The sequence below is a fragment of the Coturnix japonica genome, chromosome 1 (assembly GCF_001577835.2).
Source record: "Coturnix japonica isolate 7356 chromosome 1, Coturnix japonica 2.1, whole genome shotgun sequence".
NCBI lineage: Eukaryota > Metazoa > Chordata > Aves > Galliformes > Phasianidae > Coturnix > Coturnix japonica.
In genome coordinates this window covers 67,600,784-67,607,882 of record NC_029516.1, presented here as the reverse complement: position 1 = coordinate 67,607,882, position 7,099 = coordinate 67,600,784, and the positions used below count along the sequence as shown (strand labels likewise).

The following is a 7,099-nucleotide window of genomic DNA, read 5'->3' as shown; positions in this document are numbered from 1 at the left end:
GATGCAGGCATGAATCATGCATAATGCCTCCATAATCAATTGGTTAGTATGTGGATGGCACAAGGCAATCATGCACCTAAGTTTCTACTCTGAATCGTTGGCAGCAAGCAACTTCTTACCTCACCCTAAAGTGTAACTTTTTGCTCTTTTGCTAATGCAGCTCTTTTTCTGCTTATGCATCTCCCTATTCTTGCAGACTTTGTCAAGGACTGTGACTGACCATTGTCAGTATAACAAGCACCACAGCATGTAGGCCTTAGCCTAGGCTCACGTAGTCATGTCCTCCACTAACCAAGTATGCTTCTATATGCCAGAGGTAGAATTCCTAAAATGATAGGTTTAATTTCTGGTTTATCACTGGTAATGGCAATTTTACATATTGAGGAAGCTATTTTCTGAACCAGAACTGTGTCTTACAATAAAAATATATTAATAATCCATTATGCTCTAAAAATTATCAAATACATCATCATAAGGGAGGATTTTACCTGATATTTTACAGTGTTTCATGGAATTTTTTGCAACACTAAAGTAAATCAATGAAATGATGTAAAGTATACTTGTAAAAGTAAAATATGCTTTCTCTCTAACTAGGTATTCAGTCTTCAAGCATTCACTAGACACAAAAGATGTATTTTTGCTACTGAGTATTAGATGATAGACATTAATGAAACAAGAGATATGAGGTGCTTAGAGAGATTAAAGTTCTACCTGGCCTGTAGGGAAAGAGTTTAAGTAAAGGAATTTGTATAGTAATCTGTATAAAAGATATTATATTGTTTTACAGTAATAAACAAAACTTTGAGATTTGGACAATGACTTTGTAATATGATGTTTAATATGTGGGTAGCTTCCATGAATATGTCCTAATTTTTTTTAAAATATGTCTATACTTCATGTCCATATCCTTACATGATAATGAATTCTGTAATTTGATTGTGTATTCTGTGCAAGAGCATTTCCTTCTTCTTTTTCTTATATATCTCATCTTGCCTTCATTTCCGAGTTCTTTTTCTGCAAGAAATAACAAATGATCATTCGTCAGCCAACTTATCAGTTGTTAATTGATAGTTTCAGTCTGACACCTGCCTTCCAAGATGAAGTGTTGAAGTCTGTTTAACATTTCCAGACATGAAAGACCGTTCATCTCTCCTAACACTCTTGCCAGCCTTCTCTAGGTCTGTCCTAGTCCTGCAGAGTTCCTCTTGAGGTGAAGAGGCCCAAGTTGCATCCAGTATTTTAGATGTCTCAGATACACAGTAGCATTAAAAAAAATAATAAATAAAAATTATTTATTTATTTATTTATTTTTAAGTGCTCTCCAACGCTTTCAAGAATATGCCATGAGAGCCCACCAAGTAACTTATTTGAATATTAGGTACTAAGTTAATTAATGAATCCTGAATATATTTTTCCCCATGTACTCTATTTTGCATTTATCAATAATATTTATTATTTTCTCAAATAACTGTTTAAGTTCTCAGGGTCTTTCAGGTGTTTAGGAGTAAAGTTCCACAACACCAAGGATGTCCACCTCTCTGAAGTCTCTCCCAGGCCTCTCCACACTCCCTACAACTCAGTTTCTCTGGTTTGGGGGAAGACTTCTTCAAAATATGATAAATACAAATACTGAGTGAAATGATGAGTAGTGCATTCAGGGAAATTGACAACGTGATCAGATGAGCATTCAAAAAATGCATAAAGGATTCAAAGGAGAGACTGGGAGCCTGCTTAAAAATCACAAGTTCTGTAAAATTAGCAGCTCCCTCTGCAAACAGCTGTAAAAGAGAAATCTGAGTCATTTTTTCCTCTTTACAGAAGCAAGATAGCAGTACTCAAAGTTTACAAATATCACAGAATATTGGCAATTCACCCAGACTTTCCACATCAGGTTTTCAGTGAGCAGCTGAGAAACAGAGAAACTTTCCCAACGAAGTGAATGAAGCTCCCCAAGAGCAGAGATTCATTCTAAAAAGCTAAAAAGCAGCTCTGTGCCTGCATTCTCCACCAAGAATGTCAATGGTTTTACAGGCTGGTTCGACCCTGTTCCGTGACTAGTTGGGTGGAGGGATTTCACAAAATCCACACTTCCAGAAAGGAGAAACATGGGACCCCAAAATAATTAAAATCATAGACAATGATCTGAGAAGAAACAAACCAATTTGCTAAGAATGGTATTGGAATACAAGATAACACACTATAATATGATGTAATTAGAACTGAAGTTAATAAATCAAATATAATCAGAGAGTATCTGAAAGCTATAGGCCTTACAGAAATACAAGCCAAGGCCTCTAAACAGCAAAATGAAAACCTTAATCCAAACCCCAGAGATGGTAGATAATGCAGCAGGGAAAATAAACAGCAGCAAGGTGCTACACAGTATACTTCCAGCAGAAAACTCTTGAAGAGTTTTCCACAAATAGGGGAAAAATTAAAAATAACAATCAACATAAGGCAACTATCAAACTACCACAATACACTGTGTTAACACAGTTCAGTCAGATCTGCTGTTACCTGAACCCTTTGGGCTCCATGTTGGGCACTAGATTGACTGTTGTGTTTAACTCAGCAGGTGTCTAAGCACCACATAGTTATTCACTCACTCTTCTCCCTATCCTGTGAGCTAAGGGAGAGAAGCAAATGGGAAAACAAACAAATAAGAAAGCAAACAAAAAGCAAGTAAACAAAAAACAAACAAACAAATAAACCCAAAGTAGAACTTGTGGGTTAAGATACAAATATTTACTAAGAGAGAGAACAGGAAAAGGATAATTATGACAAATACATATATATGAACACATACAAACAGTGATAAACAATCAGTCACTTACCACTCCCTGACATATGCCCTGCTAGCTGCCCAACCAGCAGAAGTGAGAGAGACAGATTCCTGCCCCCTTCAAAACTCTCCTTCCTCATGATGTCACATGGTATGGAATGCTCCTTTGGCGAGCTTAAGTCAGTTACCCTGATTCTGTCCCCACCCAGACCTTCATTAGTATGAGCTGAGAAACTGGAAAGACCTTGGATCTACACTTAGCAATATACATAAACATTGGTGTTTTATCAGTATTGTTTTACTCCTAGAACCAAAACACAGCATCATAGCAGACACTCTGAAGAAAACAATCTCATACTAGCTAAAACTGACACATATAAATTGCATAATAACTAGTCTCAAGTGAAGAATTTTTTTTTAATATTCATTGCTAATACATTTTTAATACAAATGTTTGACATTTCTAAGGCATTTTATTCAAAATTGAATTTGAGTCTTTGAGAAAAAATTAAATGTCCAGATTAGAAGACAAAATACTTACTGCAAGATTAATATAGCACTTAACATAAAAAAGCAAGTTTTTTTAATCAGCCTAAACCCAGACATCACATACATATATATGGCAATTCATATGTTATAAGCAGAGAAACTATTCAAGGACAAAATGATTTATTTATTTAGAATCAAAGAAGTATTTAGCTGGGAAGAAAAGCCTTAGGATCATCAAGTCTAATCATTAATAGAACACTGCAAGTCTACCACAAAATTATGACCCTAAGCACCCCATTCATGTACTTCCTAAGTACCTCCAGGGATGGCAACATTGCAGTCTTCTTGAACAGAATGTTCCAATGCCTAACCAAATTTTCCATAATGAAATCTACATGATATCCAATACAAACAACACTGAGTTTCTTCACTTGTCACCTAAGAAAAGTGATGATAAACATCTCATCACAACCTCAAGAAATCACAGAATAGTATGGGTTGGATGGACCACTAAGGATCATCAAGTCAAATCCATCTGCTACAGCGGATACCCTACAGTAGGTCTCCCAGGCATCCAGATGGCTCTCAAATACCTCCAGAGAAGGAAACTCCAAGACCTCTTTGGGCAGCTTGTTCTGGTGTTCCATCATTCTCAGTAAATTTCTTCTTTTTGTTACTGTGGAATGTCCTGTGCTCCAATTTCTGCCAGTTGCTCCTTGTTCTATTGCTGCACATCACCAAAAGATTCCACCCCCACTGACTTGACTCCTGCACTTTAGATATTTATAAACAGTGATGAGATCACCCAGCTTTCTCTTCTCCAGAAAGAAGAGTCACAGGCCTCTCAGCTTTTCCTTGTACAAGATATGCTTCAGGCCCTTAATCATAATTCTTGTCCTCAGTTGGACTCTCCAGGAGATCCCTGTCTTTCTCGAACTGGGGAGCCCAGAAATAGACAAAAATGTGGCCTCATAAGGGCAAAGCAGAGGGGGAGGATTACCTCTGTCAAATTGCTAGCCACTCTCTTTTTAATGCACCCCAGGAGACCATTGGCTTTCTTGGCCAAAAGGGCACACTGCAGGTTCATGGCTCTCATGGGTTACCTAGATTTACCTGTGCCCGTGACAGGGGGCAGCCACCCCATAGGGCCCCTGGCCTGAAAAGGAGGGGAAAAGGGGAATGGGAAAAGAGAATAGCGGAGGTAATCTAAGGAGGAAAACTTATTTTACTAAATATGATATCGGAATACAAGATAACACAATATAATACAATATGATTGAGGCTAATAAATCAAACAAAACAGAAAGAGAGAGTCTCCAAAAACTGAGAGGCCTGCTGTGAACTCTAGGTTACATGGCTGGAATGCTTCCCACTCTCCGAGAGTCCAAGAGAGAGCTCCAGCCTGGGAGCAAGATTATATATATGTCCTCCTCCTATGACTTATCTCTGACCGCGAAGTTGTCTGGGATACATAGTTTTCTTCTGAGAGCTGAGTATTCAGAACACTGTTATTCCATGGAACTGGAGTATGAACTTTTAAATGATCCATACTGCATGTAATGTTATGATGTGGAATACTGACAGCAACATTACAAAACCATGACAATGGCCATCCTGTTGTTCACCAGAAACACTAGGTCTTCCTGTGCAGAAATCATCTTTAGCAAGTTAGCCTCTGCCCTGTACTTGTGCATTCCTCCGTGGGTGCAAGGCTGTGCATTTGTTCTTCTTGAAACTCACCAGGTTCCTTTCCATCCAGCTCTCCAGTCTGCCCAGGTCTCACAGAGTGGCAGCACAGCCTTCTGGTGTGTCAGCCACTCCTCCCAGCTTTGTATAATCAACAAACTTGCTGAGAGTGGACTCTATCCCTTCATCCAGGTCACTGATGAGGATGTTGAACAAGACCATACCCAATACCAAGCCCTGGGGAACACCACTAGTAACAGGACTCTGACACTCTGCACTATTGATTTTAACACTCTGAGCTCTGTAAGTCAGCCAATTCTCAGTCCATTTCACTGTCTGCTCACCTGTCACATGCTTCCTAAGCTTAACTATGAGGATGTTGTGGGAGACAGCATCTTAAGCCTTGCTGAAGTCAAGGTACACAGCATCCACTACTCTCCCCTAATCTATCCAGCCAGTGATGACATCATAGAAGGTTACCAGGTTGGTCAAGCATGATCTCCCCTTAGTGAATGGACTACTCCTGATAACTTTCTTTTCTTCCAGTTTCTTGGATATGACATCCAGAAAACTTTGCTCCATTACTTAAGCAGAGACAGAGGTGAGGCTGATTGGCCTGTAGTTTCCTGGCTCCTCCTTCTTGACCTATGTGAAGACTGCAGGGGCATTGGCTCTCCTCCAGTCTCCAGGTATCTCTCCCATTCTTTGTGACAAAGGCGATTGATAGAGAGCAGTTCAGTAATCGCTCCTGCCAGCTCCCTCAGCAATCATGAGTTCATTCCATCAGGGCCTGCAGATTTGTTGGCATCAATTTTTGCCTAAATGATCTTTGTCCAGCTCCTCCTCAACCAAGGGGAACTGTATTGTTTCTTCCACACAAGATCCTGAACTCCACTGTCTCATGGTCACTGCATCCCAGGCTGCCCCCAACCTTCACATTCCCAACCAGTCCTTCCTTGTTAGTAAGAACAAGGTCCAGTAGCACACCTCTCCTTACTAGTTCTTCCACTACCTGCATCAGAAACTTATCTTCAGTGAATTGCAGGAGGCTCCTGGACTGTGTGTATGCCTGGCAGCATTGCTTTTCCAACAAACTTCAGGGTTGTTAAAGTCCCCCATGAGAACCAACAACTGAGATCATGAGGCTACTTCCAGCTGCTTGTAGAAGGCCTCATCAACTTCCTCCTCCTGATAAGGTGGCCTGTAGTAAACACCCACAGTGAAGTTAGCCACATTTGCCTACTCCTTAATTCTCACCCACAAGCTCTCCACTTGTTCATCATTCATCCCTAGACAGAGCTCAATACATTGCAGTTGCTCTCTTACATAAAGAGCAATTCCACTGTATTGCTGGCCTATCTTTTTTAAAAAGAACATAACCATCCATGGCACTGTTCCCATCACACAGGCTGTCCCACCACATCTCCTTGATTGCAGTGAGATCGTGGTCCTGCATCTGCATACAGATCTCTAATTCCTCTTTTTTATTCCCCATAATGCGTGTGTTGGCATGCAGATGCTTTAAGAAGAAAAGGAAGCAGAGGGTGTGAGTATCCCTAGAGTGATGCAAGAGAATTCTCTGCTGCTATACTCAATATTTAGACAGCTGCTCCTTTGGCTCCTGTCATGAAAGGCAGCTAAGGAACATTTGTCACTGTTCTGGTTGGCCTGGCTCATTTCCCAGTTGATTTCAATGGCATGAGCATTGTCACTTTAACCCCTCCCCACAAGTCCTTCAGTTTAAAGCCTACCTCATTAGGTTAGCCAGCCTACTGCCAGAGATCACCCAATCTCTTCTAAACAGAAGGATTCCATCCCTCCCTAATAAATTGTAATCTCTGCAGAAATTTCCACTGTTGTAAAAACCCAAACCCTGACTGTGGCACCAGACACACATAGCCAGGAATTGATATGTAACATATCTTTTTCTAGTTAGTCCTGTAACCGGGAGAATTGAGGAGGAGATAACTTGAGTTCCAGTGTTTTTCTCTTGTACTCCCAGGGCTTTATAGTCTTCTTTGATTCTGCCCATATTCCACCTTCCAGCATCATTCGTTCCCACATGAAAGAGAAACATTGGAACATAGTCAACACTTTTGACAAACTTTGGCACTTTCTTAGCCAATCTTAGATCTTGGCTCC

At 40.2% G+C, this 7,099-nt stretch overlaps 1 long non-coding RNA gene across 1 annotated transcript; it reads right to left on the bottom strand.

The window, feature by feature from the left end:
- Positions 1 to 228: 228 nt before the first annotated feature.
- Positions 229 to 3,376, bottom strand: LOC107317887. Its single transcript, XR_001557076.2, has 3 exons — positions 2,835 to 3,376; positions 2,518 to 2,626; positions 229 to 1,014 (listed from the first exon to the last, which is right to left on the bottom strand). It is a non-coding gene; the product is annotated as an uncharacterized LOC107317887 (long non-coding RNA).
- Between the last annotated feature and the right edge of the window lie 3,723 nt (positions 3,377 to 7,099).